The 16,186-nt window shown below is 44.2% G+C and overlaps 1 pseudogene; it reads left to right on the forward strand.

Moving 5' to 3' along the window:
• Positions 1-3,585: 3,585 nt before the first annotated feature.
• On the forward strand, positions 3,586-4,234 carry LOC118634633 (annotated as a pseudogene).
• The last annotated feature ends 11,952 nt before the right edge of the window (positions 4,235-16,186 follow it).

Below are 16,186 nucleotides of genomic sequence, written 5' to 3' on the forward strand. Positions count from 1 at the left end.
GATGCTTGAGCCAATGATTGATGCACAGACTGCCCTCAGGAAATAAGAGAAGCAGGGAAAAGGGAAGCAAGGATATGGTTTTACTTGGAGATTAGCTTCAATCTGAACCATGGGGAGATCTGGAGGGTGTCTTTGTTTTGGCATGAAAGTCCCACATCCCTTTGGCAGAAAACCCCTTAGTCCAGGCCAACTGAGATGATTGGTCCTTGTCCTTAGAACCCAATTCTCTGCTCTCCAGGTGCCAACTGGATGTCCTACAATTCAGTTATATTCTGACATTAACTACCCAGAGTTAATGCAGACCTCAAAGTTTAAGGACTCAGTCCCACAAAACTGCCTTCTACTTCAGATACCAGTTGCAAGTCCACAACAGCCATACTTTTGATTGACCTACTATATACAAACCAGAGGTTCCCACAACTTGTCCCTCAGGTTTGATAATTTCCTAGACTGGCTCACAGAATTCAGGGAAACACTTTACTTACGACTTCTGGCTTATTATAAAGGATAAAACTCAGAACAGCCAAATGAAAGAGATGCACAGGGCAAAGTATGTGGGGAGGGAGGTGGCGCTTCCATGTCTTCTGCATATGCACCACTCAACCCACCTGTGTTCATCAACCCAGAAACTCCCGGAACCCCTTCATTCAGTTAGGGTTTTATGGAAGTTCCATTCAATAGGCATGATTGATTAAATCCTTGGCTGTTGGTAATTAACTTAATCCTCAGACCTCCTCTCCCCACATACCTTGTGTGTGGGCTGGGTTGGATGGGATGTGAGGCTGAAAGTTCCAACCATCTAATCATGCTGTTGGTTCCTCTGGCAACCAACCCCCATTTCCAAGAGTCACCTCACTAGCATACACTCGGGTAAGGTTGAAAGGGATTTACCATGAATTACAAAAGATCCTCTTCTCACCTCTATACTTAGGACATTCCTAGGGTTTAGGAGCTGTGTGTCAAGAACCAGGGGCAGAGACTCTGGTTTAATATTTCTTATTATGTCACACCAGCAAAGTACGAGAGTGCCTGTTCCCATGCAGCCTTGCCGGTAGAGTATGTGGTCTAACTTTTGCACTTCTGCCAATCTGATAAATGAGAAATAGGATTACATTGGAGTCTTCATTTGCATTTCTCTTCTTTATGAGTGAACTTGAGCGTGTTTTCATATATTTATAGGCCATTTAAATTAAGGGCCACTAAAGGCCATTGTAGATCATTTTTTTTGTGTGAGTAAACTATCTTCTCATGCCTTTTGCCCACTTTTAAAATAATTTATTGATTTGAGAGCGAGCAAGCGAGAGAGAGAGAGAGAGAGAAACATCGATTTGTTGTGCCACTTATTTATGCATTTGTTGGTTGCTTCTTGTATGTGCCTTGACCGGGAATCGAACCCGAAACCTTGGCACATCAGGATGTTGCTCTAACTAACTGAGCTACTCAGCAAGGGCTTGCCCACTTTTCTGACAGGGAAGGATTGTTTTTCAAAAGGATACTGCATTCATTAAAGGTGCGCACTAAACTGCTGGAACAGAGCAATCCCATAATACAGTGGCTTCAGTTGACAGACGTTTATTTTTTCTCATGTAGCAGTAGAAGATGAGCAGTCAAGGGTTTTTAGGGTGTCTCTGCCATCCTCAACATGGGGCTTCCATCTCTGTGTCTAGGCCACTTTTTAATCAGCAGGAAGGGGTGATGTGAAGAGAACAAGCAACTTTTTCTCTTCTAAAGATGCAATCTGGAAGTTGCACCCCTCACTACTGCTCACCTCCTATTGGCCAGGACTTAGTCACATGGCCATACCTAGCTGCAAAGGAGATCATGAAATCTGGTCTCTGGCTGGACTATCACTTTCCTACTAAAAATCAAGGGTGAGGTTTCCATGACTAACAGGAAGAAAGGGAGAGTGGGTAGTAAGGGATACTTCAGGGAGCAATTAGAACTCTCTGTCCCATTGTTTGCATGAATCATAATGAAGGACATTTATTGAGTGGTTATTATGTGGACACTGTGTTCCAAACACTTGGCCTGTGTGGAGCGTTTAGTCTGCACAATTATGTGTGAGATAGGTACTATGTTTTTATTATAGAAAGGAAATGGGGTAGAGAGCAGTCAATCCATTTTGCCCAGAATCTCACAGGCAGTAAGGGGTGGGCCAGTACTATCTGATCCTAGAACCAACACTTGTAGTCACTATTTCATTCTGCTTCTGGGCCATACTTAGGTCTTTTTTAGATATTTTTTGTTCTCTGGGACCAGAACTTTCTTTTCCCTAACGTATACATCAGTTGTTCAGCTTTCAGATGTATCATGCCCATACACTTTTGTAGGAATGTATAATGTTTGCCAGTAAAGAACTGCCTTCCACACAGCTGCATTGTAGCCTTGTAGACCAGTCACCTTCCTGTCATTACATTGCCTGGTTGTTTGGGGGCTGAGAGGCCTGTCTTCCTGCCTTCCTCGTGTGGCCTCTTAATAATCCCCATTATATAAATTACTTCAGTGTGGCTCAGGTCCTTGCTACTTGAAAGAGCCCAAAACCTACCACCTTATATGTGAGCCTGGGAGTCTGCCTTTGTCTTGTGCATGTTGATGAAGAGCTTTAAACAGGGGGAAGTCAGAAGCATCATTAAGTAGCGATGGGCAGGGCAGGTCGCAGGTGGGAGAGAGAAGAAATGAGGAGGTCAATGCAAGATCTTAACCTAGCCAGGGCAGCGGGAATGGAGAGAGGGTCCTCTCTCTTGTTTGGCACAGGATCTGGGCCAGAGCATCACGTCCTTGTTTTTCCAGTGGTAGTTTCCTTTCCTCAGCATCTGGCCCCACCTGCCTCTCCAAGTGGGTCTTGTACTGTAACATACTGCGCACGCTCCAGCTACACCTCAGCTCTCACTGGCCCGCCAGCAAGCCAGCACTTCCACAGTGCGTTGCCTTTGCTCATGTGGTTCCTCTGCCTGCAACGTCTTTCCTCTCCCCCGCTGCCTAAGTTACAGGTCACTTCCCCTGTGATCCTTCTCTTACTGCCCCAGACTTATTCCCATTCCCACTGTGCTCCCATAGAACTTGGTACGCACATCTATTACAGTAGTCATTAAACGGAATTGTAATTGTGTGTTGATGTGTTTGCAGTCGCTGTGGCAAAATGGTGACTTCCCAGAGTCGGGGATGAGCTTTTTTCTCTTCGCATTACTTTTTGTTCCCAGAGCACGTACCTGGTGCCTGATATAAGCAGGTACTCTATAAACGTCAATGAGTTTCGGTCTAACAGAAGAGAGGGCGCCTCACCTGCACCTTCCGGGAGCAACCCCTAGAGGGCAGTCTCACACCACGCGCGCTTTTCTAGCTTCTGCCCAGTTGTTTTCCTACCCTAGGCGCTCTATATAGATCAATCGATCGATAGATGGATAATATATAGATGCTATATAGATAAATCGATAGAGATATTGATAAGTAGGTAGCTAGATAGAGATGGGGTGTTCGTGGTAGGAATGGGCTCTGGGACCTGGGACTCTAACCACTGATTTAGGCACTGGAGGTTCCGCCACAAAAATCTCTTAAGAGGTTTCCGGGTTGCTGGATGACCTTGAACCTTCTGAAACCGAGATGGCGAGCATCTGGAGGCTGAGTGTCCTCTGCGGTGCCCAAAGAGGCCGAGCTCTCTTCCTCCGAACCCCAGTGGTCAGACCTGCTCAGATCTCGGCATTTCTCCAGGACCAACCTTACCCCAGGATGGTGTGGAATACATCTCGTTCACCTGTTCACCTGTCACCCAGCCGCCATTCTGGTTCCAAGGCTGCATCCCTTCACTGGACTGGTGAGAGGGTTGTCAGTGTTTTGCTCCTGGGCCTACTTCCAGCTGCTTATTTGAATCCTTCCTCTACGATGGACTACTCCCTGGCTGCAGTCCTCACTCTCCATAGTCACTGGGGCCTTGGACAAGTTGTTACTATGTTCATAAGGATGCGCTGCAGAAGGCTGCCAAGGCAGGCCTCTTGGCACTCTCGGCTTTCACCTTTGCTGGGCTTTGTTATTCAACTACCATGATGTGGGCATCTGCAAAGCTGTTGCCATGCTGTGGAAGCTCTGACCTTTTTTACTTAATACCTTGCAAATTGATTGTACACCTCTTTGCCTCTGCTCTGTCATGCCATTCATCTCACAATAAGGAGGAAAATAACAGATAAGTCCATTGGTGAGATAAACCTCTTCTAATCACCTGGTTAGTCTTGGAATTTAACTGAGGAAAAGGTTTGAGAGGAATTGTATACAAGAAACTGTGAGACTGAGTTTCATATCCTGATGAGTGAATGAGGTCTTCCAGCTTCTCACAAGACTTGCAATGTGACTGAACATTATGTATGAGCTTTTACATTTTAATTTATCAAACTCTTAAAGGGAATTCAGCTTTATTACTATCAATACCTGATCAAACTTCTGTATTTGCCCTGGGGATGATGAAGAAAGGGAAAAACTATTAATTCATCAGGAAAGACTATAGAAATTTAGGCAGTACTTAATGTTTGAAAACACCCCCTTTGTTCAGTTGATACCAGCCACTGAAGGATAGATGTCTTTGGGAAACTTTAAAGTTAGGAAATGCTGATATTTCACATAACTAATTTCTAAGTCCTGAGAAAAAGAGCCTTGAGAACTTCTGAATATAGAGAAGTTCCATGCAGGGAAGAAGTCCCCTGGCAGATGTATCAAAATATTACACTTTCTAAACTGAGACTTAATCCTCAGATGTGTTCATTGTTCTTGTCCTGAAATAATGTACACAAATATAAAACTTTAAGTATTGTTATTTTCCCATTATGAGACTCTAATGTGAAGTATATTCTATGAAAATAAAGTTTTTAAAAAATAAAATCAGTATAATAAAAAAAAAATCCCTTAAGACATAGGCGTAGGGTCTAGGAAGTATGGTTGAAACATGGAAAAAAGTTACTGGCTTCAAAGTGAAAACAGGAAATTGCAAAATGAAAATGAAAATTTACGAATATTTTTTAAAAATGGCTTTAAAACAAAATGTCCACGAATCAACTGCAACTCCACTTGTACAGTTTACGTTTAAATTACATCTCATGTGGGCTGTGAATGCATCTTACTGTTTTTGACGTGATGTGGGCGGTCCTACAGTATCAAGGGCCCTCGATGCGCTTGATGCCCTCGAAAAGGCCTTGGAAGGGAGTGAGGAGTGGAGTGTTGAGTGAAGCCCAGACTGTCCGCCAGAGGGCTCAGGGCTGTCAGGTCCCCCCTCTTCCTGCTGAGGGCTCCAGAGCCAAGTCCATTAAGACAATGGTCAGTAACAAAGACTGCCCTCAACCACCATCTCTCTTGATCTCAAAGTAACTTGGGAGAGGAGTAGTATTGCATTTCTCTAAGTTTTTACACTGCGGGAGATGCTGATTGGAAGAGGCTCTGTCCCCTGGGACTTCTGGCTCATGGAGTGGAATGGACAGGAGATAAGAATATAACTGAGTGACTCTGAATTCAAGTCAGAACCAGTCAGGGGCTCTAAAGCATTGAGTAGGGACCCAGGAAGGCTTCTGGGAAGAGGCACCATTTTGAGTGGGCCTTGCCGGGTGAGTCAGCAGTTACACAAGCAGTAGGCGGAACATCTTAAAAGAGCAGGAGAGAGGGAAAGGGAAACTAGGTGGCACGTGCTTCAGGCCGTACAGAACTCCTGGGGTGGTGGTGTCTCCAATTTGCACATGAAGAGACTAAAGTCCAGGGAGTTAATTACAATAATAACTAGGGGCACTTATTGAGTGCTTACTTCCAGCCAGAGCCTCTTACATATTTGGCCTCATTTAATCCTCACAATAACCCTAATGAGAGGTAGATGTTAGCAGGTTTGTTTTACAGATAGACCTCTTATTGAGGTCAGAGAGGTTAAGCAAGGGCAAGGCTGTCTGACTTCAAACCCAGTTCTCTTACTCACTACCTCATACCTCTTCCCAAGTATCCTGCCAATTTCACAGGGCTCTTAATTAAGTGGCAGAGTGGAGCATTTATTGAGTGCTTACAATCAATGTGTCAGACACTGTCCTAAATGCTTTGCACATTGTAACTCATTTAGCTGAAGCAGGGACTGTAATTATCACTGCCATTTACAAATGGGGAAACCAAGGCCAAGAGAGGACAAGTAATATGCCTAAGGTTGTGGCCAGGCTGTCTGGGTTCTAGTCTGGGCCCTTTGCCATGATGGTCTACTAGCCTGCTGGGGCCAGTGACAGGCCTGGTGGCATAGGGAATGGGGGGGAGGGACGCAGTGATATGTAAGGGAGACAGGACAGAAAGGAGAACCCAACATTCGCAATGGTGGTTTTTTTTTCTTCCTCTTTTGCTGTTTCCCCTTTAAGAATTCAATGCTAAGTTCCTATCAAAACAATTGAGAGCATAATTCCTCCCCAAATATTGTTTCCTTAAAAGGCATTTTGTTGAAGTGGTTTTTAATAAGCAAATACTTTGCAAATAGGGTTCCTTTCCCCTATGTGACCAGGGCCATCGGTCTGCCGGAGTTTTCCTGAATGGCTCGCACAGTCCCCCAACACGAGTAACCACTTTGTTGAGGATATGAGCAAGACAGCGCTTTACAGGGTGTGGACGTGGTCAGAGATTGAACTGAGTCATGGAGCGAAAACCCTCTGTGGCTCTGGTCCTTCATATAAATCTCTACAGGGCCTTTGGGGTCAGTTTTAGTTTTCCTGACTCAAAGGGAATAAAGGACAGGTTTATGGAGGTGGAATGATCCCATTTGGAGAAGAGAAGACTGTAGGGAGATAGAGAGCGTTAATTAATTAAGCACGTGGGCTCTGAATTTGGACTGTCTGAATTCAAATCCCAGCTGTTACTGTTTGACCTTGGGTAATTCACTCAACCTCTCTAAGTCTTCGTGTCTCATCTGTAAAATGGGTATATTAATGATCCCTTTAATCATTAATTATTTACATATTAATGCTGAACAGTTTGTTGTGGGGATTCAAAGGACCAAATATACAGTGCTTAACACCTTGCTTATCACAAACACTCAGTGCCTATTATTTTATCCAAGTTAAAAGGGGATAGTAAAGGGCAGATAGGGAGCAACAAAAACAACCCTCTTGTTCAGACTGTATTAACAGAGTGAAATTGGTTACAGGAAGACGTTCCCAACAACAAAGGGTGTGAAGCCTGAGCACACTGGAAAAGCTCCTTCTCAGTTTCCTCCCCTGAGCGGTTTCATCTCAGGGGTGGTCATTTCTGGAGGCCTGGCCTGGAGGCGATGTCCCGGTGATGGGTGGGTGGGTCTGTTTGGCTTCCTGAATCCATGGCAGTCGATAAACAGATGCTGTTTGGCATTGCCTGAGGTTTACGAGCAGGACACGGAGCACCTGCATTGCCAAGGTGCCCGTTTATAGCTAACTGTTTCCTGGACCTGAGTCAATTCCTGTTTAAAAGTGCCTCCTGGGCTCCTACCTAAACCTCCCTACTTCTTTACGCGAACAGTTGCTTCTCTTTGGCCTGGAGGGAGCTGAGCTGCAAAAACTCTTGGAAGAAGACAGGAAGGGAGAAGTGGAGTGGTGGGGGGCGTATCCCATGGGGGATAGGCCTGGATCTGGGCCTGAATGTCACTAGGCCTCTTTAGGAGGATTTATCCTGACTTGAAGGTAAGCAGGAAAGCCTGGCTACTAGCAAAGAAAACGTTACTGAGCATCAGCGGGAGGCATGGCAAGTGAGGGAGCCCCTGACAAATAGTTCTTATCTTCAGGGAAAGTTTCCGAGTCATTGTAACTTTCAGGGCATTTCCTGGACTATGAACTTTATTGCAGAGAAGACAGAATGGCTGGGAGAGGAAGTTAGCCTCAGGCTCCACACCAACCCCTCCCATTTCCCCACAGCACAGTGTTAGGGACCCGGACCCTGGTCCAGCCTGGCCTCCTGGGGCTGAGAACTTTCCTCAGGTCCTCATCCTCATGAAGCCCGGGCTCCCTCCTCTATAAAAGGGGATGGCACACTTGAAACCTATATAATTTTATCAACCAATGTCAGTCCAATAAATTTAATTTTTAAAAAGGGGAATGATGCCCTGGCTGGTTATGCTCAGCGGTTAGAGCATCGGCTTGCAGTCCAGAAAGTCCCGGGTCCGGTTCCCGCTGAGGGCATGAACCTCAGTTGAACTTTGTCCTCGGCCCTGGATGGTCATGTGGGAGGCAGCCACTCCATGTGTCCCTTTCACGTCGATGTTTCAATGTTTCTCTCTCTCTCTCTTCCTCTCTCCCCCTCCCACTCTATCTGAACAAAAATGAAAAAATGTCCTCGGGTAAGGATAAAAATAAATAAATAAATAAATAAATAAATAAATAAATAAATAAATGGAATGACAATAGCATTTACAGTAAACATTGAATGTATATGTTGGACTTAAATAATATAATACATGATGACTCCTGGGGTCAGAGGTGAGGGCAAGGAACAGAGAACAGAGTTTGTCCCTGTTCTTGGGAGCTGATTAGAGGAACAAGACAGGCATAAATCAAAAGAAATGCAATTGGAAAATGCCTTTTCTAGCCAATGGCAAGGAGCAAACACACAGAGATTGAAAACAATTTCTAGCTCCTCTTCGCAGTATATCTCGTCACATGTTTGCATTGCTTTTCTCTTTCCCATCTATTCTGAGATGCTGTTCAAACGAAAGTGTGTCCCGGGGCTCCCACCAGCTGACAACAGGAAGCAGCAGCCAGGAAGCACAGGGTGGCAAGCCGGACATTTGGTCAGGCCTGTTCTGGGCCCACTGGCAGATATCAAGGAACTGACCATTAAGTTACACTAGCAGAGAGGACTTTGTAATTAGGAACTAGATTGTGCTGCCTGAAGGCTGGGCAGGAATAATCAAATTCAGCACAACACAACCCAATTCGATCTCCACAGTGTTTCTACAACCTAGGACCACAGGGAGCATTCTAGAATACAAATTTGATTACTTCATTCCTGTTTAAAAATCTCCAAAGTTCTTTATTGTCTATGATGTGGCCAAGTCCAGATTATTCCTCAGAACAGTATACAAGGCTCTTTCCAGACTGGCTTTCCAGCCTCCTCTCGTGCTCTGCCGCACCTGGAGCAGCGTCCTCTCATCACCTAGATGGTGGCCATTTCCTCATCTTTTTATTTTTTTATCCTCATCCGAGGACACTTTTGCATTTATCTGCAGATAGAGTGGGGGGAGGAAGAGAGAGAGAAACATCGACATGAGAGAGACACATCGACAGGCTGCCACCTGCAGGACCCCTACCGGGCCAGGGACAAACCACAACCCAGGTATATGCCCTTAGTGGGAACCAAACCCAGGACTCTCTGGTTTGCGGGCTGACGCTCTAACCACTGAGCCAAACTGGCCAGGGCAATTTCCTCATCTTGACATGCTCTTTTGAAGCTCACGTTCTTTTTTGTAATTTGAATTTTTAATTTTGAGCTAATTGTAGATTCACATGCAGTTGTAAGAAATAGTACCGAGATCCCTTGTACCTTTTAAGCCATTTCCCCCAATATCTTGCAAAACTTTAGTGCAATATCACAACTAGAATATTGACATTGGTGCAATCCACCAATCAGATTTCCCATGTTACTGGTTTTCGTGTGTGTTATTTAGTTCTATGGAGCTTCCATGTACAGGTTTGTGTATCCACCAGCATGGTCGAGGTACAGTTCCATCACAGGGACCCCTTGCACAGCCCTGTGTACCACACACACCTGCCTTGACATAACCCCTAGAAATCATTAATCTACTCTCCATTTCTAGAATTGTGAAACTCCAACTCTATTGTGTTAAATAAACACAATATATAGCATGTCATTCAAAATGCTCTTTAAGTCTGGCTGGTGTGGCTCAGCAGTTGAGCATCGACCCATGCACCCAGAGGTCGCCAGTTTGATTCCCGGTCAGGACACATGCCCAGGTTGTGGGCTAGATCCCCAGTGGGGGGCATGCAAGAGGCGGCTAATCGATGTTCTCTCTCATCGATGTTTCTAAAATGCTCTTTAAATAATTCTCTGGACATTTCAGTTAAGTCATTGCATGTATCAGGTTTGTTCCTTTTTATTGCCTAGTATTTCATCCTGAGACTTTAACTAAAGCCTCTTCAATTTTTTCCACCCAAGGGCCACTCATCTTTCAATATCAGATTCAAATTCCATATTATTGCAATTATTTGTTGTGTGCTTAGCTCACACCTTTTCCTTTCTGGTATTGTCCACTCCCCACACGGACCCTCCCCATCCCCACAGCAAGTTAGAACAGCCAGGCTGGTGCAGGGGGACCACACCACCTGGCCACAAGGAGCGAGCGCTGGTTCGCCCTAGCACAGCCAATGAATCCCTCGGGGAATCTAGAATTGGACCCATTCCCATCCTTTCCAAACCTGTGTGTGTGTGTGTGTGTGTGTGTGTGTGTGTGTGTGTGTGTGTTTAGCAGAGTAGCTTAAAAACTTAGAGCTACAGAAAGCAATAATTTTATATCATGTGGTCCAGGAGGCAGAGTCAGTCTAGAGTGAAAGAGCAGCATTGAATCAGGCTGAGAAGCAGGATGACAGCTGGCAAGGGGATATGTTACCTACAGCTCCAGCCACCCTGTGCTGGGAGCCTGGGAGCCTGGGATTCTGAGACACTCCTATATCCTTAAAAGCATCATCCTCCCCCCACCCCCTCACTCCTGTTCCTTGTGAGCTCAAATGAGCTTGTTAGGTGTCATTTAACCAGTTCAGGACAGAAATGGTTTCTTTTTACACACGTGCTAATACTTTTGCTTAGAAGTTTTTTTGCATTCTGGGCCAGCTTTTCTGCCTTCACTTCTTCCTTCTCTTTTGTACAGACCCTCAGAATACCCTCCCTGTTTTCTGTCTTCCTTTTTTTTATTTAAAAAAATCTTCCATCTTGGTTTCCTTAGTATATTTATTAATTATTTATTTTACTTTCTTTATTGATTTTAGAGAGGAAGGGAGAGGGAGAGAGAGATAGAAACATCGATGAGAGAGAACATCGATTGGCCACCTCCTGCATGCCCCCCACTGGGGATCAGGCCCGCAACCTGGGCATGTGCCCTGACTGGGAATTGAACCAGTGACCTCTTGGTGCATGGGTCGATGCTCAACCACTGAGACACATTAGCCGGGCCTTTCTTTTAAAAAAATATTTTTATTGATTTTTTTAGAGAGAAAGGAAGGGAGAGAGAATGAGAAACATCCATGTCTGCCTCCCATGTGCCCCCACGAGGGACTGAGCCTGCAACCCAGGCATGTACCCTGACTAGGAATTGAACCGGGACCTCTCAGTCCATGGGATGACACTCAATCCACTAAGCCACACCGGCCATGCTACCCTCCCCATTTTTATCTGCTATTTCTGTCCCTCAACCTCTTCCAAAGCACACTCTTATAAGACATCATTAACTTGGGCTTTGATTACACCTTAACCGTTAGGTCCCGTAGCTCTGTTCTCCGTTTGCAAGAAGACTTCCCTTATCTTTGTGTCCTCAAATTGCTTTCATGGATGGCTATCTCTTTCTCCATCAGAGTAGGAGACCCCTGAAAACAGACTCTCTCCCCCAGCAGTTTGAGAGTTCCCTGAGGGGGAGAGAGAGAATGTCTTCATTAATCTTGTAGATCTCTCAAAGGAAGGAGTTGTCTTCTATTTTTGTAATCCTGGTTCTATACTAGTTCTGCACTCTATGGGTGCTCAGTAAATGTTGATGGACTGAGTGAACAATAGACTTAGTCCCCTGGAGTGTCATATTCTTTCTTTCCACAGCAAGAAAGTAATAACATTAGACAGAGCAGGCTGGATCCCTTAATATGATTACCTGGGATTTGTGGGCTGGTGACTCCCCCAACTTTATTGGGTACATTCATCTCCACAGAATAGATATTCCCAGAGACCACTAACACTGCCGGCCACTAATTGCCCCGACCCTGTTAATCATAGCTGAAGCTGCTGTCTCCAGCCCGACATGGGGGAACCCTGCTGTGGCAGTGGGTTATACTGAGATAAGTATATTCTAAACCCAACTCAACAGTGTTGAACTTGTTCTGTATGGTATCTGTATTTAAGATAGCCTACCACGAGCCAATGTATGACCTTAGCAAGTTGTTTTTTAAAACCTTTTTAATAATATAAGAACCTGAGATATAATTCACGTAGCATACAATTCTCCCATTGGAAGTATAAATTCAGTGGTTTTTAGTAGTTCACAGAGTTGTGCAACCATCTCCACAGCACATTTCACTTTCCATTTCCCTCGATCCCTGGCCTTAGGAAAACACGAGTCACTTTTGTGTCTATAGAATATTTGCCTGTTCTGGGCATTTCATATAAATGGAATCATACAATAGATGGTTTTTTTGTGTCTGACTTCTTTCACTTAGCATGTTTTCAAGGCTCATCCATGTTAGGACATATATCAGTACTTCATTCCTTTTTATTGCTAAATAATATCCCATTGTATAAATATACCATTTTTATTTATCCATTCATAAACTGATGGACATTTAGGTTGTTTTCATTTTTATTTATTTTATTTTCTGTTATCCTCACCCGAGGACACTTTTCCATTTTTTTGTTCAGATAGAGTGGAAGGGAAAGAGAGGAAGAGAGAAACATCGATGTGAAAGGGCACATCCAGTGACTGCCACCCGCACGACCCAACCAGGGCTGGGGACAAACTGCAACCAAGGTACGTGCCCTTAGCGGGAACCGAACCGGGTCTCTCGGGACCGTAGGCCAATGCTGTAACCGCTGAGCCAAACCGGCCAGGGTAGTTGTTTCCATTTTCAGCAAGTGATTTCTTTCAACTTATTCGTCTATAAAAATTTGAACTACATTCTAAACTGTGAAGTACTACATGTATGTGAGGACATTATTTTCAGATTTATATGAGATAACTAAGGGGAGGACTGGGGCCAGTGTGGCTTCCCTGAGCGTGTGGCCTATTGTTGTTTATCTCAGGGGAATTAGGTATCATTTTGGGTTTGATCTCTATGTTAAGTCCATTTTGCTTTTTTCCTAGGTGATGGACTGTCTCACTTAGCCCCAGCCTATCATCAATATTTGTTGCGGGGAGACCAGGTTAGAGAATGCTTAGCTCAGAGTAATCCATTGCTACTGTAGAAAATCATAGGAGAACGATATTTAAACATTAAGGCAATTTCATTTCATCTCAGTTTTTAGCAAGGACAGGGAAAAGGGCTGAAGCTACAGGTGTTCTTAGGGGCCTAGGTTTACCGAATATCTCTCTAATTCTCCTTTTTCTGATTTTAGGTTAACTTTTCCCCACCATTCACACTCAGTGTGCTAGGATGACGTTTTCCTACTGCGCATCAAGTAAGTATGTTATGGTAATATAAAAATATTTTAATGTTAGACCAAGAGAAAATAAATTAGGAAGGAAAATTTGCCATAGAAGAAATTGTCTTCTATGTACATACAAAGATTTTAAAATCTAATTTAGATATAAATACTATTTTGCTCCCATAACTTCCTGCTATCTTTTTTCTTTTTTTAAATCTTCACCTGAGGATATTTTCCCATTTACCATCAGACAGAGTGGGAGAGAGGGAGAGAAAAATACATCAACTGGTTGCCTCCCGCATGACCTGACCAGGGCAGGGGACGAACCACAACCAAGACACGTACCCTTAACCAGAATCGAACTCACGACTCATTGGTCCACGGGCCGATGCTCTAACCGCTGAACCAAACCGGCCAGGGCTTGCAGATATTTTACAGCTATAAAACATGTGGGTGCCAGAGGTGTGGAGGGGAACGGCTGTGTGAGAAGTAGATTATGTAAGAATGATCATTTCCTTTACTACTAGTAGTTGCCTGGAGCATAATCCCCCTTCAAAGCCTTAGTAAGAGCAGCTGGGGATAATGAACAGTGGTTAAAGATGTTTTATTTCACATCCAGCGAAAAGAATCATTAACACCTCAACTTTTTCTTAATGGAGCCTTTGGAAGGGCTGCTGCTGCTGTTGACTATCATGGTAAACCCTCGGTGGAGGCGGGGGCAAAGGGTTGGTAAGTCACCAGAAAATGGTAGTCAGATTTGAATTGTGTGCAATACTGCTCCTCTCCAGGCACGTGCTTAATCAAGAGCTGACTAGTACAGAATGAGTGAAACTGCAATTCTTCACTGGAACGATCTGGGGAGCTACAGAAATTTTGCAGGAGGAAGGGTATGTGCTAGAAAACCTACACTATCATCTCCCCATTACATTTCTATTCTAGAGTTAGTCTTAATGTCACATCTGACTCTTAAGGGGTAAAAAGCTTATGAGCCCCAGAGACATCTTATTGAAATGATGATACAGAAGAAGTGATAGTATACGTAACTCCATCTTCATTTTTTTAAAAATTGATTTTAGAGAGAGAAGAAGGGAGAGGAAGAGAGAGATAGAAACATCAACAAGAGAAAGAACATCAATTGGCCGCCTCCTGCATGCTCCCCACTGGGGGTTTGGCCCACAACCTGGGCATGTGCTCCAATCGGGGGTCGAACCAGCGACCTCTTGGTGCATGGGTCAGTGCTCAACCACTGGGCCACAGTGGCCGGGCTCCATCTTCATTTTATCAAGGGAGAAATAAAGGCAAACAGCTGTGACTGGGACAACATAGTTCGGGGGCATAATTCCAATCATATCAGGGAAAACCCCAGAAGGAATGCAGCTCTAGTTGGCTCATCCTTATCCACCACATCACATTTCTCATCATTCAAAACTTTAAGTAAAAGTCTCTATAGTGACCTGCAGGTTGATTGCCTGGGAGTCATTTCTATTTGTTCAGTCTCTGAGCAAATAGAGAGAAACATGGGGAGAGAAACATGGAACTATACTTTCTTATAGTTCAATTAGTCTGGATGGAGAGAATTGAACTTAGTTCACAAAAGTGCCAAATTCCAGCCTGGCTGGTGTGGCTCAGTGGTTGAGCATCAACCCATGCACCAAAAGGTCACTGGTTCGATTCCTGGTCAGAGCCAGGATGTGGGCCCAATCCCCAGTGGGGAGCATGCAGGAGGTGGCCAATCAGTGTTCTCTCTCATTGATGTTTCTCTTTCTCTCTCTCTAAAAGTTAATAAAGAATTTTTTTTTTAAAGTGCCAAATTCCATACTGCCTGACCCCTTTCAAAAAATGCATGAAAAGTTAGAGCACAAAGTCAGGGTTCTAGATTTGTCAGACTCATGCTTCATCACCTCTTCTTCACCTCAAAATAACTGCCAGGAAACTATTCTGTTGACTAGTTAAGACAGGTAAGCAGAAATCATTGTTGAGGTCCATAATTCCCATAAACCTTTTTACTACACTTTTCTCACAAGCTTAAAAATAAAAGACCATAAATTCAAGGTTTATTTTAAATTACCGAAGTTTCTGAAAAAGAGGACTTTATTTTTAGTATTAAAGAAATTAACATTAGTTCTCATTGTTCTGACTCATCCATGCTGAAACTCACCAGCTTGGAAAGTTGCAAACCCATACAGTCTCCAATAGCTCCTACTAACTGCAAAAAAGGACTTACAACAATAAAATCTATGTGCATAGGAAAGATCCAAGAGTAGAAAATGCCAATCAGAGGCAGCCAGAGCAAAAGAAGGCTTTCTGTAATTGAAATAATATTTCATGTCCATGATTCAGGAATAAGATGCTTCTATTAGGAGCTGAGAAATCAAGATGAGAAACCTTTGCTATCCAAATTGGATGCCTGAGTTCTCTGCCATGACATTTTTGAATAGTCTAAATGCAATCAGCTGGAGATAGGCCTGAAGAGGAGGAGAAAGAAATTCTCAACCTCTGGTCAATCTCCAGCCCCAAGGGTAGGACTGAGGACCGAGTACAAATATACTCAAGGCCTGACCTTGAATAGCTGTAGGACAACTTGGAAAACTAATCACTTTGTACTTTAGTCAGGCCTGTTGTGAAGAGCCGGTCACTTCCATCCCAGGGCCCTTGCACCAGAGACCCTTGGGAGAAGGGGCTTCGTGGATAAGAGGCTGACACAGCTAGCCTTATATGATTAAAAAGGTGTTAACCCACCCAGATGGAAGTAACAGCCCTCCAGGGGTGGGGAACGCCTGGCCTGCGGGCTGTATAAGGCCTGCAAAATCAATACCAGTTAACATCGCACGCCTCACCAAATTAGCCTGACCAAACAGAGCAGGCTAAT

The sequence above is a fragment of the Molossus molossus genome, unplaced genomic scaffold (assembly GCF_014108415.1).
Source record: "Molossus molossus isolate mMolMol1 unplaced genomic scaffold, mMolMol1.p scaffold_m16_p_19, whole genome shotgun sequence".
In the NCBI taxonomy this organism is placed as follows: Eukaryota; Metazoa; Chordata; class Mammalia; order Chiroptera; family Molossidae; genus Molossus; species Molossus molossus.